Source organism: Gopherus evgoodei, chromosome 4 (genome assembly GCF_007399415.2).
Source record: "Gopherus evgoodei ecotype Sinaloan lineage chromosome 4, rGopEvg1_v1.p, whole genome shotgun sequence".
Taxonomy (NCBI): Eukaryota; Metazoa; Chordata; order Testudines; family Testudinidae; genus Gopherus; species Gopherus evgoodei.
The window spans coordinates 33,505,448-33,523,894 of NC_044325.1; the positions used below are offsets into that span (position 1 = coordinate 33,505,448).

At 39.3% G+C, this 18,447-nt stretch overlaps 1 protein-coding gene across 3 annotated transcripts in view; it reads left to right on the forward strand.

The window, feature by feature from the left end:
- The window catches only part of TTC7B (tetratricopeptide repeat domain 7B), a 352,148-nt gene that overhangs the window by 1,965 nt on the left and 331,736 nt on the right, over nucleotides 1-18,447 (forward strand). The window contains exon 2 of one of the 3 annotated variants that reach the window (XM_030558928.1): nucleotides 5,512-5,662. The exons of the other annotated variants lie outside the window; for them this stretch is intronic. The gene's annotated coding sequence lies outside the window, so the exon portion shown is untranslated. The remainder of the gene's footprint in view (nucleotides 1-5,511; nucleotides 5,663-18,447) is intronic. 3 annotated transcript variants of the gene reach the window in all.

Below are 18,447 nucleotides of genomic sequence, written 5' to 3' on the forward strand. Positions count from 1 at the left end.
CAGCTACCCACTGACCCTCCATTGTCATGACTGCAGAAGTGTTAACTGTCCACTGCATTTTAAGTCCTACAACATGTGTGAACCCCTTATGCTTAATGGTCTGTGCCACACCACCTGGTATTTAGTCTGAATGTTCTTATTTCCCTCTTCAGACTTGAAAAAGAGTTCTGTAAAGGTCCACCAACAGAAGTTGGTCCAGTCAAAGATATTATCTGACTTCCCCCTTGTGTGTGTGTGTCATCCTGGGACCATCATGGCTACAACGACACTGCAAACAACAAATTTCTTGGGCAGTGTTGCAGAAGTGATGATAGGCAGCTTTGCACACCACAGGAAATATGGGAAAAGGGAGAAATTTCAGGATCAGGGATGACAGAAATACACATGGTGAAAGCACTCTGATTCAGAGGGAGAGAGAGAAGAAAGATGGAGTTGGATGTTGATTGTTGTTTCTCTTGTTCAAGAGAAGCAATTAATTTTGAAGATATTTAAGTGCATGAACCTGATACTAAGCCATAAATTGACGAGTTACAGGATAAACACAGGTGGAAAGTGGAGGAGTCATTAAAGGTGTTAGGTCAGTGGCTCTCAAACTTTTGTACTGGTGATGACTTTCACACGGCAAGCCTCTGAGTGTGACCCGCCCCCTTATAAAGTAAAAACACTTTTTTATAGATTTAACACCATTATAAATACTGGATGCAAAGCGGGGTTTGGGGTGCAGGCTGACAGTTCATGACCCCCCCCATAATAACCTCGTTATGACCTCCAGTTTGAGAAACCCCTGTGTTAGGTGATGGTGATGTTCTGTTGAGTATCTTTGCAATAAAAGCAAGTGTTAAAGATACAGTAAAAAGAAAGGATGGTAGGGAAAATAAAGCTTACAGGTGAACCTTATGGGACTCCATAGAGAAGGAATCATCATTAGTTATACAGAGAAGAGTTCAGTAGGAGCCTTCACAGGAGAGAAGGTAACTTGTACATGCTGCTGGGCTTTGATTGAAGATACAAACACTTTTGGGACCTGGGTTTAGTAAACCCAGAATATAGGAGCTTTCTCTTAAGGGAGCCCTCCTGTTTTGTTAATTGCCCAGTCTTTAATAATGTTGTAAATATATAGTCTATGTGCAGCTGTAACTCTGTTTTAATTAAGCTCTTGTTTTGGAATTTCTTTTGTTGCTTTAAACAACTTTTATGTGTGAAAAATTGATGTAGATAGTTGTTTGCTACTTTTTTATCTAGATTATATTTATATAAAACCATAGATGTGGGTGAGGGAGATGATTATAGGAGATGTGTTAGAGAACAAAGAATCGGTTCCCATCCCTATTGGCGTGGTGGAATCGATGGACACAGAGAAACCTGCAGGGCAAATTACTAGAAAGAGGGCGAAATAGTTCAGGCTAATACAGTACCTTTAGAAGCGAAGTTGGAGATTAAATCTCAGGAGCCATAGGAAGAGTGAAAAGAGGAAGTTAGCAGTGCAGAAGCTACTAGCAGTCTGCAGATAGGAAAAGGAAGACCCAGGATGGCATCACAGAAGGTGGAATTAAGTGTCATCATAGAGGAGGCAACTAGTGATGTAAAGAATAAAACGAGCAAAGGGGAAGGAGATATCCTCTCCTCTGTTTGTGTGCACCCTTGATATTAAAGAGGAACTGTAATTGTTCAGGGACTAAAAAATGCAGTGTCACAAGTGACACAAGTAGCTAGTGCCTGGGATGTAGTAATCTCTAGGTTACAACAGAGAGAGATATAACAACCAATGAATGCAGTTCCTACTCCTCCACCCAATGTTACATTGGCACCGTATAAATCAGAAGACTCAGCCCCTTTTCCCAAAATGCCAATAAGTGTTCACTCAATCATCAACATTGCCCAGGTCCCTAGAATTTTGTGGACCCTCGACACGCCTTGGTATATGCTGGTATCACCTGGTGTACTGGTAAAACACCCTGTTGCACCAGATCTTAATGGACTGAAAAATGTCCGGTGTCAGTGTGGAAATGCTTTAAGTGTAAGACGTAAAGCATTTATGGAAAGTTATCCTGCTCATCCAGGATTATTTCGAGAGAGAAGTTCTAATAGCTCTAATAAGAAAAATGTAAATTTGGGTAGAAGAAGTCAAAACATAAAAATTATAAATTCAAGCTCAAACAAATGCCCAGATCCCAATCTGGAAAGAGAATCCTCAGATTCTAATTCTAATTGCCTGTTACAAATATTAAGACCCTAGATCTGGTAGCTAAGCAGTAGGAATGATGACAGATTCTTCGGTTGCAATGCATGCACAATGTGTACAAGAAACAGCAAAAGTGTTTGGCTTACCAAGGAAAGACTGGGTTAAAATCTTTCAGCTCACAGTGAATCAAGCATTATACAGTACTTTGCCACCTGAATTTAGGGTAGGAAAGAGATCTTTTAAAGACACAGTGGCCCTATTAAAACATAATCAGCATCTGGGGCAAGCTGGAGTGGCCATCCTTTCTAACCTAAAGCAGAAACTTAGTAAGTCCCCACGTCAATTTCACCTGCGGTTAAGTGCAGCATGGCACAGTCACACAAAAGAGAAAACAAATGAGCCATCATACATTAGTTTGTTGATCAATAACTCTCTTCCCCATTTGCAGGAAAAGGTTAACATGCATATAAATAATAGAACTTCTTTAAAGGAGGCATTAGCCTTACTGGCCAAGGCATATTCTCAGGGAGGCCCTAAAATAGGTCGCTGTGAAGCCCCTGTTGCAATACTTCAGGAACCATGAGCTAATTCCACTGTGAGGATTAAGGGGCCCCCAGGGTTAGGCTGCAGTGTTCCTAAATTCCCTAGGTACCAGTGTTGGCAGAATGACCTTAACCCACATCATTATACTGGCCCTTCAAATGGGCGTGCCGCTTGACAGGGTTATGTGTTTGTACTCCATGTAGTGGCCCGGGATTGTGTTCCTTTCTTTTCAGATGTCGCCCAAAACAATTCACGCCTGCAGAGATCCAAGTCACCACCTCCCCACAGAAATGAGGACTCAGTTGTAATAAGCTTTAAGACACTGCAGCAAATGGTTAAGGCTCAATAATGGAATATCTGGGAACTCCGAGCACGTGTGAATGAGCTAATAACGGAAGGCCAAGGCCCAGCACCCTCAAACCGTCCAGTGCTCTCTGTTGACCCAGTTCCTTCTCTCTGGTGGACAGCCTCTCCTCCTCCAGAGTTGGCTGTCTCTGAAGAGATAGAAGGAAAACCCATAGATTATTTGTCTGCATGCTCAACAGTTACTCAGCATAATGCCATCCAGCCCCAAGCGTAGTCATAGCCCCTTCAGGCTGGGATGCAAGCAGGAAACCCACAGTATCTGCAGTGATAGGGGGCCTCCACAGGAATTTTATTATAAATACTGGGGCAGCAATTAGGATTATACATGTCAAGGATCCTAGATCCTCTTCTCTGTCATCAGGGCATACAAAAACACTTTCAGCTTTTGCAAGCAATCAAGTTACCACCACACTTTCTAAACCTGTTAAAGTACAGATAGGTCACCTAAGAAAGGTTCATACCTTTGCGTTAATGAACTTAGGAAACCCGGGAAATTGCCTATTAGGAACTAATTTCCTATACAAACAGGAATGTGTTCTTAATTTGGTTAACCAATTGTTGTGTCTTACTGTATAACAGGCAAAGGATAACTCACCAGTTATCATACCTGAATGTGGCATGGTGTCTCCAGTGGGGAACTCTGAACTTGAGGGAATAATTTGAACAAAATAGTAACTAATCATGCAGACCAACCTGAGTTACAGGCTTTACTTGGCAAGTATGTGGATGCCTTTGCTAAATGCAAACATAATTGTGGATGTATGGCAGTCACTATTGTTGCGGAAGAAGGGGAGATATCAGCCCCAAAACAATATCCTTACCCAAATGTCATAACTTAGTCCCAGATTTGGACCTTAGCGTCCAAAATATGGGGGTTAGCATGAAAACCTCCAAGCTTAGTTACCAGCTTGGACCTGGTACTTGCTGCCACCACCCAAAAAATTAGTGTTTTGGGGCACTCTGGTCCCCCTGTAAAACCTTCCCTGGGGACCCCAAGACCCAAATCCCTTGAGTCTCACAACAAAGGGAAATAATCCTTTTTCCCTTCCCCCCTCCAGGTGCTCCTGGAGAGATACACAGACACAAGCTCTGTGAATCCAAACAGAGTGACTCCCCCTCTCCGTTCCCGGTCCTGGAAACAAAAGCACTTTCCTCTTCACCCAGAGGGAATGCAAAATCAGGCTAGCAAATCCAACACACACAGATCTCCCCCTGATTTCTTCCTCCCACCAATTCCCTGGTGAGTACAGACTCAATTTCCCTGAAATTTCCCAGAAAAGAAAACTCCAACAGGTCTCAACAAGAAAGCTTTATATAAAAAGGAAGAAAAAATACATACAAATGGTTTCTCTGTATTAAGGTGACAAAATACAGGGTCGATTGCTTAAAAGAAATATGAATAAACAGCCTTATTCAAAAAGAATACAAATCAAAGCACTCCAGCACTTATATTCATGCAAATACCAAAGAAAAGAAACCATATAACTTACTATCTGATCTCTTTGTCCTTACACTTAGAAACAGAAGATTAGAAAGCAGAGACTACTTCTCCAAAGCTCAGAGAAAGCAGCCAGACAGAAAACAAAAACCTCAGACACAAAATTCCCTCCACCCAAAGTTGAAAAAATCCGGTTTCCTGATTGGTCCTCTGGTCAGGTGCTTCAGGTGAAAGAGACATTAACCCTTAGCTATCTGTTTATGACACCAAACTATCCAAACCCATACATAGGAAAGACTATCAAGTCTTTACTGACACAGGGAGTACTACGTAAATGTACTTCCACTGCCAGTTCCTCTATTTGACCTGTAAAAAACTCAAATGGTTCTTGACATCTCGCAATTAATTACAAATGCCTGAATCAGGTCACACCCACTTGTGCCTCTACAGTGGCCAAGATGCCAGATCTAATCAAGTCCTTTAATCCAGAGGCTGTATGGTTTACTGTCCTTAACATCAGTAACAGCTTTTGGACATTACCATTGGCCTGCATTTCACAGCACTGCTTTGCATTTAGTTTCCAGGGGGGTCCAATATTCCTGGACACGTTTAACCCAGGGGTATACAAATTCTCCAGCTTTATTCAATGCGCAAATAAGGTGGGTACTGTTGCAATTTTCTAAACCAACTGTTCTGTTTCAATACGTAAATAACCTTTGTTTGGCAGCATGGACCAAAAAGAAGCATTTGAAAAGCTCCTGTAGATCCTAAAGCAGGGCTAAAATGCAGTCCGGCCAAGGCACAGCTAATGGCCAACCGTGTCTCTTTCTTAGGCCTCACCCTGACAAAATGGAGTAGAACCCCAGCACAACAAAAAGTGAATGTAATCCAAACATTGCCTTTACCACAGGACCCAGCGGCTTTAAAATCCTTTTAACTGGGTACCACAGGGATTTCATTCCCAATTTTGTTTCCATTGCAGGTCCCTTGTATCAACTGTCTTAAAAAAAACATGTTCAGTGGAAATGGACTGAGCAACACATGGAAGCCGTATCCCAGCTAAAACAGGCCATTGTCAAGGCCCTGGTGTTGATCACTCTATATCCTAAGATACTCTATCATCTGAGCTAACAGTGAGTGTTAATGCGTTAGCGGCTGTGGCTTCACAAAAAAAAGAACATAGAAAAATCAAACCTGTGGTCTATACCTCATGTTTAATGTCATCAATTAAACTTAAGTATGACAATTGTAAAAAGTACCTATTGGCCACCAGTTGGGTCATACAACACTTTTCTTTTCTGATTGGCTTCAGCTCGATCATATTACACTCATCGCATACTCCCCTTCGGTTCTTACTGTCCAATAGAGTAAAAGATGGGCAAGTCTCAAATGCTCGCCTAGCCCACTGGGCATTGCTGCTGCAAGAAAAAAATATTGCAGTAAAACCTGTTAGAACATCATCTTTGTTACCAACTTCCCTACGGTACCAAGGGAAGCCGCATGTATATCCCAATCTTAAATCAATTAAAACTAAGGGGGGAGGAAAAACAAAAGCTTTTCCGACCATTAATCCAGGAAACAGATTCCGTTAAAGGTATCTTTTCTTTGCTAATAGTTCTAGTTATTACCATCAAGGCAACCTTATATAAGATTTGGAAGCTGTGCAGTTCCTCCTGAGAAAAAAGAAGAACCTTGGAAGACGGCATAGTCATGCATTCCACATTTGGCTCAATATGCTAAATTAGCAGCGGTGGCTTGTGTGTTGGAGTACTTTGTGCAGTTCTCCAGCACCACCACATACCAAAGTATCTGTCTGTTTTCAGACTCCACATGGGTATGCAGTTCTCTCACAAAGTTTCTACCACGTTGGGAAACAAATGTGTTCACATCTTCTGATGGCTCACCTGTCAGGTATGCATCGCTGGTTAAATACATCCACTAGTTCGCAGAAACAATCATTGTTCTAGGGTGTCCAATTAAAGTAAATAAAAATAAAAGCTCACTAAAAATTAGAACCCTGTGCTACAAAAAATGGAAAAAAAATGGAAAGACTAATAAATTAACCCCCAAAAAAGCCCAATCAGGAAAATTCTAAAAAAAAAAAAAAAAAATCAGAAATATTCTGTTACTACCCCTAGTCCCAAATGCCCTATTGCCACTACTGAAGTTGTTTAGGCTAACATACCGGATTTAAAAAAAATGCAAAAATCAAATAAAAACACAGTGAAAGTAATCCAAAACAAACAAACAAAAAAAGAGTCACTAACAGTAAATCCTTTGTACAAAAAAATATAAGCAGCTGTCATAAACAGATAGCTAAGGGTTAATGTCTCTTTCACCTGAAGCACCTGACCAGAGGACCAATCAGGAAACCGGATTTTTTCAACTCTGGGTGGAGGGAAGTTTGTGTCTAAGTCTTTGTTTTCTGTCTGCCTGCTTTCTCTGAGCTTTGGAGAAGTAGTTCTGCTTTCTAATCTTTTGTTTCTAAGTGTAAGGACAAAGAGATCAGATAGTAAGTTATATGGTTTCTTTTCTTTGGTATTTGCATGAATATAAGTGCTGGAGTGCTTTGATTTGTATTCTTTTTGAATAAGGCTGTTTATTCAATATTCTTTTAAGCAATTGACCCTGTATTTTGTCACCTTAATACAGTCCTATCCACCAGGTTAAGGAAATTAAAGGGAAAGATGCCACCTTTAAATATCAGGTGGTTAGAGTAATCTTGTTGCCATCCAGTGGCTGGAAAAAAATTTGGCCCTTAAATAATAAATCAAAGGAGGAAGGATGTAAAACCTATACCTCCTCACCAACAAATTCAACTTCTCTAAAACACGAAATGTCTTATAAAACCTAAAAAAACAAAGCCATTTGTAATAATCTGATAACAGGGGAGCGCAGAAGTTTAAGCTTACATAAACTTAAATATACGAATAAAAAACAATATAAAGTGCTCATTATAGCTACTTTTCAAACCAAATCAAAAAGCAAAAAATATGTACTAAATGTAAAATTTATACATAAGGTTCGAAATCCAATTATTAACTATAATTAGAACAGTCCAATATTAAATAATATAACTTGTCCAATGAATAACTCAGAACCTGCTAGTGGTCTCACCACAACGCCAATAATAGGGAAAGTAATTAATCAGGTTTGGTTTATGTGTACTCCTGTAGTGTTAAATTTGTCTAATTAGTATCTAGAAAAATTTAGCTATTGTCAGCATACCAAAGTGGCTTCCTTTTTCTCAGTACAACTTGTGGATAGGATTGCAGTGTATTAACAGCAAGTGCAGAATATTGTTCTGTTGGGGATGGGTAATAAAATTCATAAACCATATACCTTGAGAAGAAAGCGTAGCTTAAAACTTTTTGAAAGTTTAGGATCCCGAACAGAACTATTTGGTTCAGAAGTGTCAATTTGAAACCATGCGAATATGTAAAAAATTCACAAACATATAAATTATGTGTTACAAAAGGAAGCCAACCAAGTAGTCAATTCAGTATTACAGGAAATAAAGGGATTGCCACAGAAAAAGCAATTTACTGTTTATAACATGCATGACATAGCCCAACTATTTAATAAGACCCAATGTAAAATTAATCAGCTAATTGCTTTAAACAATAATCAGCACAGGAATCAAATTTAAAAAAAATGCTCTGCATATTGGAGATGCGTTGTAAATGTAACACTGGTCTACAATTTTTGAGAAGTCGCCTGCTTCAGAGATAAAATGTGATATTTATTATGTATTTTGATGTGAATTCAAATATGACAATTAAAACAACTGGCTACTGTTTCTAAGATATTTAAGTTTTTACATTTTACGTCTTTGTATATTGTGTAGATAGTAGAATTTTAATCATAAATTGTAAACCTAGGTCTTTTCATGTGTTTATGGTTGTTTTACATGATAATATTTCACCTGTCCTGTTTATGTAACACTTTAAAAATCAGCAAAAGGGTTCTATAAATAAAATTTATTATGAAACAAAAGGCAAAAAACTATTATGTACATAGTTTAGTCCTATTCAGTGTCTACTCGGCGCTTCTTGGCTTGTCTCTTGTATTCATTAAATGGAGCATCTCTTGTCACTGTCCCGCAATAGTCTGCAAGCATTGATGGGCTCCATTTGCCCTGATAGCCTGCCAGGAGATTCCACTCCTGTAGTCTGGAGCCCAACAGCTCTGCCTTACTCTTGGGTTGTTCCAAATCCCTGACAAGATCATTCAGTTCACCTTGTGTTATGAGGTGTGGTTCAGAGGAGGAGGATGGGAGAAAATGTGGGTCCTGTGACATTGATGGTTCAGGACCAGAAGTTTCATCCTCTTCCTCATCTGACTCAAGTGAGAATGATTCTGGTGCATCAGGAACCGGCAGTCCTTCTCCGTGGGGTACTAGGCGTATAGCTGATGGAATGTTCGGATAATGCACAGTCCACTTTTTCTTCTTTGACACACCTTTCCCAACTGGAGGCACCACGCAGAAGTAACAATTGCTGGTATGATCTGTGGGCTCTCTCCAAATCATTGGCACTGCAAAAGGCATAGATTTCCTGTTCAACCACTGGCGAAGATTTGTTGCACAAACGTTGCAGCATATGTGTGGGGCCCACCTCTTGTCCTGATCTCCAATTTTGCAGCCAAAATAAAGGTGATAGGCTTTCTTAACCATAGTGGTTAGACTGCGCTTTTGTGATGCAAAAGTCATTTCACCACAAACATAGCAGAAGTTATCTGCACTGTTCACACAAGTACAAGGCATCTCTGCTCACTTTGGCTAAACAGAAATGTGTCCCTTTGCAAAATCAAACACTGACAAGAGAGCACGACACTGTGTGATTTCTAGAGCTGATCTAGGGCAATTTGTTCAGCAGAGTGATGTAAGCTTCGTTATAATTGCATCATCCACGACTTCTAGGAATAACAGGATGCAATTCATGTCATGTATGACGCAATACCAGCTTCAAATTGCATCATTCATTGTTTTGCCTAAAAAGCAAGTACTGTCCAAACCCAGTCATAGATTTATTCATAGATCCAGTCAAAGATGTATTTTAGTCATTTCTGGTTTAATTTGAGATCCCTTCCCTTTATAACTCACTTATCCTCCACCATTCCCAAGTCAAGGGTCGTATATACTGACCCAATAGCATATCTTGAAAACTAGAGCCAATCAACAATTTTAAGCATCATTTTCGTTCTCAGTGACCCAGAATTAGTAAAGTTGGACTACATTTATTTCAGAAGCATTTTGGCTGTAGAGCAGTGTAATCACTAATACATTACAATCCTTAAGATTGTAAAAGGTTCCTAACCTAATTAAAAATAAGCAACTGTTAAGTTGATACTGTCCCAAATGTTTTCAAAGGCCGAAAAAAACCCAATCCAAATGTTTGAATTCATGCCAGCATTTATCAGAGGGTGTTATTAAAAAAAATGAAATATGACACCTCAGCCCTACCGAAACGGTTGTTCTCTTTCTAAAAATTGTATAATGGCATGATCCTTGTATGTCTCATTCACAGTCTCATTAAACCCAAACAAGAATGTGTACAGGGAATTGATAGCTGGCCATTCTATAGGTCACTTAAAAGGCGACATCTATAGGGAATGCATTAATGCACCTCCCTTGGTGGTCTATCACACTCCAACTCAGACCTGAAAAGTACCACAAATGGCCTGTTGCTCTAAAAAAGGACCTCAGTATATCTGTAGGTGTAATGTATTTAAACAGACACCGTTTTGTGTGAACTGCAGGGAAAAAAATTACAAAATTCATCATTGTCATGCTTGGTAAGGCTGACCAAGTGAAAAACTCCAATGAAAAGGGTCACCTATGTTGGAAATAGCCAGTTTTGCATGGTTACCAGTCAAAAAACATACCAATATGGTCCCTTAGAGAGTCCTTCACAGAGCCAAATTTTTGTTTTACTCCAAAGCAACCCACTTTAATAGGGAATCAAGCTATATCCCCTGTTCCCACTATCCAGTCCGACTCAGCCTATCAGGATTTAACTATCGAAAGTACACCCACCTTTCTTGTCTATGTACCCCCAGGTAGGGTTTCAGTGAAAGTCATTATTGGCTCGTAAAACCTCCGCACCTCATACAAATTACTAACGATATGGACAAAGCCAAACAAACTATTACCTAGTTAATAAATAAGGGTAATAAGCCTGCAGCAACTGCCGGGGAAAATTTTGAATGAAAAGAATGGGTTATTATCCAAGGAATTGTAATTGAAATTTATTTCCTTGTTTTAGGATGCCTGTAGTATAAATCCAACAGGCCCAAGCAGAAACCTAAACCAGCACCAAACGTTAAGAAAAATAAATATGTATACATGGTGCCCACTCCAAAAATGTGCCAGGTCCAAAATACCATCTTTATAATACCCTTCCTCCACCCTAACTGAGGGAAAATAGTGTTAACACTATCTCCACAGATACTTAACCACCTACATCTGTAGCTATGTGACGGGGTTCATTGCTGCAGACCATCCCCTCAAAGAGGGGCATGTCACCTATAGAATTAACCTGCTTGCTTGCATATATATATCTTTTCGTATAGTTTAAGTATTTGGTTTATTTTTATAAATTTATATTAAAGTAAGTTTGGCTGTAATGCAAGCAACCTACACACCATATCCTGTATGTTAAGCTAAGGCAAAGTTAGTGCATCTGTTTCTGAAACCTTTCACCCAAATAACAAAATCAACACCCATACATATGTCTGAGACCTTTCACCTAAATAAATAAATAATGATAGAATGGCATAGTGGGTTTCCAGGTCTGTACCCTCAAACTTAACAGGTACACCACAAGGAAAGAATCAAAATAACCAGGAAACAAAAATAACGTGTTTATAAGCTAATGTCATTAATATGTATGTATATGTCATCAATATCTACAAGCATACTAGCCTATGGAGTAAGTGTTCCCCAACATTTTTGTGGGTAAAAAATGAAGTCTGGGCATAGAAGAGAAAATTTCAGGCACCTATGCCCTATAAAAAAAAAAAAAAAAAAAAAAAAGGTAACCCACCTTGCTAGGGGAAGCCTGTACTTATTTTTCTTAAACTTTCTAAACTTGGTTTCCCTAAGCTTTTGTTCTTAGTTTTGTTTATTAGGTTTTAAGTTTGTTACTGAATTCTAAGTTAGCGTCAATAGCTCTTAGCTCTAGCTTCTTCTAAGCTTTGCACCTCTCACTCAAGAATTAAGGAACCTAAATGACCAAAGGCGAGGCTGGTTCTCTCTCTCACCACCAGGTTATCAAGAGAGGGTGTAAGTATATTAATCTATGCTTTGTAGCATATAATACCATATGTATCTTTTAAATAGCAGTAATACAATTGTAACTCTAATTATTTTACCATTTAATTACTACTTCATTTATCTTAATAAAAAGTCTTTAAGTCTATATCTGTCTCAGTGTAAGCTTCCTCTCATACCCCCAAGGGTCCTTTGTAAATTCTGTAGAGCCTGATTCTGGACAAGAACTTTTATCTTCTGAGCAAACAGATTGGCAAACCTAAACCTCATACTATCCAAATTGATATTATTTACCTCCTAAATCAAGCAACATAAAGGACAGGGTCTCTATCCCATAGAGCAGTGGTCCCAAATCTTTTTCATCTGGTGGGCGCCAGATGATGAGCCACGGAGGACCATGGCGACGAACGAGCATCTGCCGAAATTCCGCCGACAAGCAGCAACATCAGTAGGTGTCACTGCTGAAATTCTGCCGACAAGCTGCATCATCCAGAGGCGTTGCCGCTGAAATACCACCGAAAACCGGTGGCATTTCAGCGGCAACACCTCTGTATGACGCAGCTTGTCGGCGGCATTTCAGCAGATGCTTGTCCGCCGTCCAGTACGCGGACACACTTAGACGCCCCAGCAGGCGCCATGGCATCCATGGGCACCCTGTTGGGGACCCCTGCCATAGAGCTTACCACCTAAATTAATCAAGAACAGAGAGAGATGACTGATTGTGGAGGCGAAGCAGTGTGTGCAAGTGAGAGACAGTGGCAAATGCTTTGAGGAAAGAACTGCTCTTGAGAGAGTCTCGTTTTCTGTGATGAGCAAATGGATTAGCATGTTTTGTTTAGATTTGTTTATTTAATATTTAGTAGTGAACTCTGATTTTAAGGCTGGCTTTGCACATCTAAAACCTTCATAGAATTGGGGATTTGTAAAAAAAATGATTTTTGAACACTAGCTCAAATATGAACTACTGATAATAAAGAGATTTGAGTTCAAACTAGCACTTACCAGCATTTAATTTCTGTATTTGGGAGATTGCATTTGGAAGGCTTCATAGAGAAATTGGACAGAAGAGAGACGATTTACTTGCCCTAGAATGGGAAGGAAACCATAGTTACAATTTGGAGCACAGAGTGTGTCTCAAGGCTCCGGCCCTTAGTATTATCTTTGAGTACAAGAGGTCATATGGGTGTAAGAAGATCTTTGTGTATAATGTAAGATCATTATGGGTCAATACAGTCTGATTTAGACTTCTCTCCGAGACCCACAGATGATGGCTAGTGGAAAGAGTCTGTTGTACAGTTTATGAGTTCCACAGGAATGGCTGAGGTTTTACCAGGCCTTTTCTCTCGCCTCTCAAAGTCCTCACTTCATCAAGACTCCTCATGTTTTGACTCCATCTTGTACCAGAGTTTATGAACTTTGCAATGTTATCTGTTTCATTTTTCACAGAGAATCATCACACCAGTACATGCAACCTTGTGGAATTCTCAAAGGTTAACAGAAACTGTACTAAATAACTTACAAGCCAAGTGTCACAAATACTCAAAGGCACCAGCCGTCGAAATGCTGTGGTTGTGAGTGTGTCTAAATTAAATAGAACAAAAATAATAAAACAAATTGGGAATTACTGGCCACGTCTTTGTATTTAAAAAAAGAAAGTTACCAAAATAAATATGCATGGTTTTGTAAAATTAAATACCTTTTGATTTCTCTAGCTGTGATATCTCAATTGCACTTTGGCTAACTGAAAAGAATATCTTCTCTGTCAGATAAATATATGAATATTTTCAGTCCCATTAGTCTAGTTTTGGCTAACTAGAGAATGAACAGGGAGGTATGAGTCAAAATTTTTCTTGTGACAGAAAGCTGGCAAGATTCTTACTTATGAAGATAAGTTCTGTTTGTACATAATATCCAGAGCCTTGAAACGTAGTGTGTTTGGATGCTAAGTATTATTAAATGTTAAGAGTGAGATCATGCTTTTCTTTTTTCCACTTCAAGGTGGTACAGAAGTTGAATTTTCTTTTATTTTGAGCCAGTCTGAGTTGGCTGGCATTCTTAATTATTATTTGCAAATTGCCAGGAAACGTGCTCATAGCTTACAGAACTAGCGTGAAGCCTGTGTGGGCAAAAGTTAGTTTAAAAATAGGCTTCTACCCTCAGCAGCATGTATAAAAGTGACCTGTCAATGGCTGCAGAAGGATCTAGTTTGAAAGTTGGAATTAGAGGTTAGGATCTTCTCACTGCTAGTATTCTACTGGGACCTATAGATTTTGGATACTGTAGTAGCAACTACCAATGGCTGGAACACTGTTGATTAACAATTTCATGTAGCCTAAACTTGTCTCTGAAGTTATCTTTTTGATTGGAGAGTTGTTTTTAATGGTGACAGTCAACAGTGTTAAAAATTGTCAGACCCTCCAAAATTGTGAGATTTGTCTTTAAAATCATGATTTTTAAAATATTTTTTGGGTCCTTTTGATTTTACTTCTGTGAGTTTTGAGCCTCTAATATTCACACTTTCAAGCTTTTATCTGCAATTATGGGGGCTAGACATTTTTTAAAAAAGCTGAGATTCTCACATCAGATGACTCCTGGAACTGGGGCTCTAACAAAAACACTGAATATCGTGATAGTCAAGGCCACTGGTAAGTTGCAACTTCATGATGTTATGTAGTGATGAAACAGTAAGTAGCTCAAAATAAATTGTTACAATGGAACTTTATATCATGATTGTAGTTGCTCGAAAAAATCAGACCACACTTCCTCCAAACAGCAGTTTTTACAATTCTTTTTTATTGTTAATATCTTGGAAGCATAAGATCCATATAGTGTCAGTTTGGGAATACAACTGAGTGGATGAAGTGGGTACAGCTCATGGATTTCCCTTCATTTGCAGACCTCCTTCCAGCCCCATGTCACTGCTACCAAGAATGTGACCCTCCTGAATTGCACTGGGAACTGTGGGTCTTGCTGAAAAACCAAAAAGTACCAAAGAGGCAACCCTCTGTAGTTCAGATGAGAGGAAATGACATGTTATCTGTCCATTTTCTAGACACCTTAGTTGATGTGAAATGTCCACTATATATGAAAGAGAGAACACCTTGCACTGACCCCTCTCTAATGAAGTTGCATCCACATGCCACAGATGCAAAGTAAACATTTTGACACATTGGAGTGCAAAAGAAACATTGCTTGCAGTTCTGAAGTTTGCGATTGCAAATATACAAAACATTTAACACTTTTTAATTTTCTATTCTATTTCTGTTAAGTGTCTTGCCTCCTCTTCCTTTCCTCATTTTGGTTTTTATCTGTCTGCCTTATTTCTTAGTTTGTGTGTATTTGGGTTTTTTGGGCTCCTTTCCCTCGCTGCCACCGCCACCTCCTCCTAATACTTTGTTTCATGTTAATCCTACTTTTCCTTATGTTTACCTTGCTTCATGTAGGAGCAGAGCAGTAAATTTGAAGAGGACAGGATATTTGTCATTTTCACTGTGTTGCTTCCATTGCACCTGGAGATTAGTAGTAAGTAAGGCTCTTGATTAATCGCAGTTAACTCCTGCGATTTTAAAAGGTCATGATTAAAAATTAATCGTGATTAATCACTGTTTTTATTGCATTGTTAAACAATAGACTGCCAATTGAAATTTATTAAATATTTTGGATGTTTCTGCATTTTCATATTTATCATATTCTGTGCTGTAATTGAAATCAGTGTATTTGAAAATGTAGACAACATCCAAAATATATAAATAAATGGTATTCTGTTATTTAACAGTGTGATTATCGTGATTCAATTTTTTAATCGCTTAACAGCCCTAGTAGGAAGGAAGAACTGATCTTGTCAATTTCAGTTTGTTTTGCTCCCACGTGGAGTAAAAGCCAAAAGTGTCTGGGATTAGGGATTTCTTGTGTGTCAGGCGCTGCCTACTCTGTTATAAACTGATTCTTTATTAGCTTTCCACACAAATGAGGTGCAAATCTTTTTTACTTATTTTGACTTTGTTTTGGAACATAACTGATATAATAAGATATGAAACAGAATTGCTGTTCACAATAAATATCTTCTGCCTAAGAGAGATAATGGTGGTACTATTCTGATTATGGCATCTTGATTTTAATAACTGGAGGGGACTATTGTGAGTTGTGACAAGATATCTGTGCTTCCAAACAAACTGTGGAAGTAGTGGATGACTTCATCTATCTAGGCACTAAACTGTTATCTAACTGGAGCAGCCAGTCAGACTCCTAAGGAGAAATGGTTTAGCAGCCTTATACATGAACGACTTACATAAATGAGGTCTGAAGTCAAAAGAGGTGAAACTATATACAAAAGTGTGGATTTATCAGACCAATTCTTGCAGTCCTCTTATATGGATCTGAAATATGTACATTGCCTAAACAAGCTATCAGGAGGCTGGAGGCATTTCATGTGCATTGCCAGTAGCAACTATTGGGTATAAGATGGATAGACATTATCAGAAATAGGGATGCATTGTTGAAAACTGGCCTCGAGATAACTGAAACTCTCATTGGCTAACACCAGCTGGCCCTTTTTCGTCATGTTGCCTGCTTCTGAAACAGTCCCAGCATATCAAGCTTTGAAGATGGAACTAAAGGCCAGGAGATTAATCTGGCTGTAATAAACTTGTGGAGCAATTACATACCTGAAATAAAGATGTACAGTGTGATCATGGCTGCTCAGTGCTAGGGACCTCTGCTGTGTAAGCATGTTGTTGAGGAGGAGGATATTGTGGAGACATTGTTTCTGAAGATTTCCCACTGTTGCATTTGCAGAAACTAGTCTCCCAACAAATATTCAATTTGTTTGTTACATTATGTGTTTTCCTCTTATAGACAGAAGTTTTAATGCCACATACAGTCGTTTTCCCCACATTTGCCTTTATAAAACCTCATTTTCAGTTGCTTGTAAACTTTAAACTTTACTTTAAACATTCAGGCTGAAACTTTCCATGCTTGGTGTCTGTCACAGATTGATTTTAATTTTTGATTTTTGTAACGTTTCTGCAAAAATGGTTCAGATGTTTCTGAGATTAAGATTAGGCAAAATACATTGTGGTGGTCATGTTTTAAAAAATTTCTGCCAACCTTTCTTAGAAAAGTTGCACTGCCCCCAAGCTTTGGAGCAGGGACTTGAAATTTGGCAGAGGGTTGCCTCTCTGTCAAGGATGTGCCTTTTGGTATTCCCATGAAAAAGTGCCCAATTTTGACCAAACTGTAAACCTTTGAAAAATCTCAATTTGCACCTGCCCAGTAGAGATTTGCTAGAATTTGGCAGCTAAATTCTCTGAAGACTGTGCATGCTGAGAATGCTCCAACCTGAAATTCAAGGAAATTGATTTTAAAAACACCTACATTAAAAGAACATTAAGGTTTACTGTTCAGTCTTACTTCAGCCTTCTTGTGTATTTGCGTTGTATTTGCAAATCATGATCATATACTATGTTTCCCCACAGGACCCCTTCTTTATTCCATGCACAGGATGAACTGCTGGGGGATGAAATCATAAATTTTTAAGGCCAAAAGGAACAGTTGAATGATCTAATTCTGTGTAATTTCACTGGGTTACCCTTCTGTTGAGCCCAGTAACTTGTGTTTGACTAGAGAGACTTTAAAGACGGAAGGGACCATCATGATCATTTAGTCTGACCTTCTGCACATCACAGGCCACAGAACCTCATCCACTCACTCCTGTAAGAGGCCCATGATCTCTAGCTGTATTGATTTAAAGACTTCAAGAGCCCCCAGGATCTCTGCCAACCTGACCTGGGGGAAATAACGTTCCGATTCCAAGTATGGTGATCTTCTAAAAAGGCATCCAGACTTAACTTGAAGACATCAAGAGATGGAGAATCCATCAGTTCTCTCAGTAGTTTCTTCCAGTTGTTGGTTGTCTTCACTTAAAAGTTTTTGCTTGTTTGTAATTTTGGGTTTGTCTAGATTTAAATTCTAGCCATTGGTTCTTGTTATGCCTTTCTCTGCTCTAGGAGCTGCTCTTTTCTTCCCGTGAAGGTAGAGGTACACTGTAATCAAGTAATCGTTGATCTTTTTCTGATTGCACTCTTTGTTTCCCACTGTAGGGTATTTTTTCCACTCCAATCATTTTTGTGGCTCTTCTCTGAATCCTCTCCAGTTTTTTAACATCCTTTATAAAATGTGGACAGCCGAACTGGATACAGTGTTCCAGTATCAGTCTCACCAAAGCTGTATACAGGGAGAAAATCACCTCCCTCCTTTTCCTCCCCATTTATAGATCCAAGGATTGCATTAGCCTTTGTTGCCACAGCATGATAGTGGGCACTTATGTTGAGTAGCTTGTCCACTGTGACCCTTAAATCCTTTTCAGAGTTGATGTTTGCCAGGATACAGCCTGCCTCCCCCAATTCTCCCCACGCACTTACTGTAGCTGTGGCCCACGTTGTTAATTCCTAGATGACCATGCATATATGAGGCAAACTCACAGCCAAACCAGGGCTGCTCCCTCAGGTGCCGTGGTGAGTCAGCACTCAACAGAGCCCGCAGTGAATCAGCCCTCAGGCATGCGGCAGCAACCTATCACTGAGCAGATCCTGGATCAGATGACCCCAGACTCAAGTATTTCCACAACCTCACCAGAGTCTGAGCAAC